This window comes from Mizuhopecten yessoensis, unplaced genomic scaffold (assembly GCF_002113885.1).
Source record: "Mizuhopecten yessoensis strain PY_sf001 unplaced genomic scaffold, ASM211388v2 scaffold10831, whole genome shotgun sequence".
Classification (NCBI taxonomy): Eukaryota; Metazoa; Mollusca; class Bivalvia; order Pectinida; family Pectinidae; genus Mizuhopecten; species Mizuhopecten yessoensis.
Window position 1 is genome coordinate 444,439 of NW_018408743.1, and position 1,274 is coordinate 445,712.

Consider the following 1,274-nt stretch of genomic DNA (forward strand, 5'->3'; position numbering starts at 1 on the left):
TGATTAATTTTATAAACTATCGTTTGTATTTTTTAAAACAATTAATATCAATAAACAGCCGAGTAATTTCTATGTTAAGTAGGCCTGATTTGATTTGCATTATTTGGAACGATAGCGATGTCACAGATGAAATTACTCGTCTGATAACGAAGGACACGTGCTGTTAAAAACCGTAAACAACCGGAAAGGTTAAACGCAACAAAAAAGTATTGCTTGCATTCGAGGATCAGCTCATTTAAAAAATACTTCTTGAAATTTACAGCGATAGAAAGTTGAATATTTTTTTGATATGTAGTTCTAATTTTTATGGCAACAAATAACAAATAACTAGTGCTGTTTTTGTGTCAAAAAATGTTAATATTAGCATTATTTTCACTGGAACGTGCTTTACGAAATGTGATTTGTTGTAAAGCCACCAACACAGCCGAAAGGCTACACATAGTGGCAACGATAGCCCTGTCCCTGGAATAAAAAGAAGACCAACTAATACACAGTCCCAATTAGGGCTAACCGCAAAACACTTCGATCTCGGCGAGATTGTGACATGACACCGAAAGCAGGTGCGTGCTTAATTTTAACGCTAGTGCGCAAGCGCGGGCTGATCGAAAGGGGCTCTCGATGACTTCGCGGTTCGGTGAACAAACACAAAAGCGACGTGCTATAGAATCTTGACTGGGGCAGAGTTGCCAATCCCCTCTATATACTGTCCCTGGTTCATACCCATACAAATTACATTCCAGTTTCTGGGAAGCAAATTGAAAACTAATTCCGGGTAGTCAATAAATGCTAAGTAATGTTTTTCAGAAATTATGAAATTCAAGCAAAAATCAATAGTAGGCAGAAGTAAAAAGTAATACCACACGTGTCTCCATCTGACGGCTAAGATTGAACTCTTTTATTCGCGAACGGATATATTTCATTCGCCCTAGTGAAATATATATCCATACGCGCAATGAGCTCGTGCAATCAAGGAGACGTCAACTGATCACATGTGTGTGGTATTTCATATGTATATACAGGAGTTTGTGAATGTGTAACAGTTAAAGGTCTTTTCTCAAATACTTGTGTCGTGTCATTAGCTACCTAGAGTAACCACATCATAGAGACACAGACTGACCTGTACATCCGTTTATGTATGTCGAGCATGGATGTCAAGTGGAAAAATGATGAAAGAGAAACATAGGAGGCCTGTTGTAACCATAGAAGTTATATAAGATGTGAGGACGACCTGTTTTTACCAAATTACACAGAAGGTATATGACCTGTATTTATTA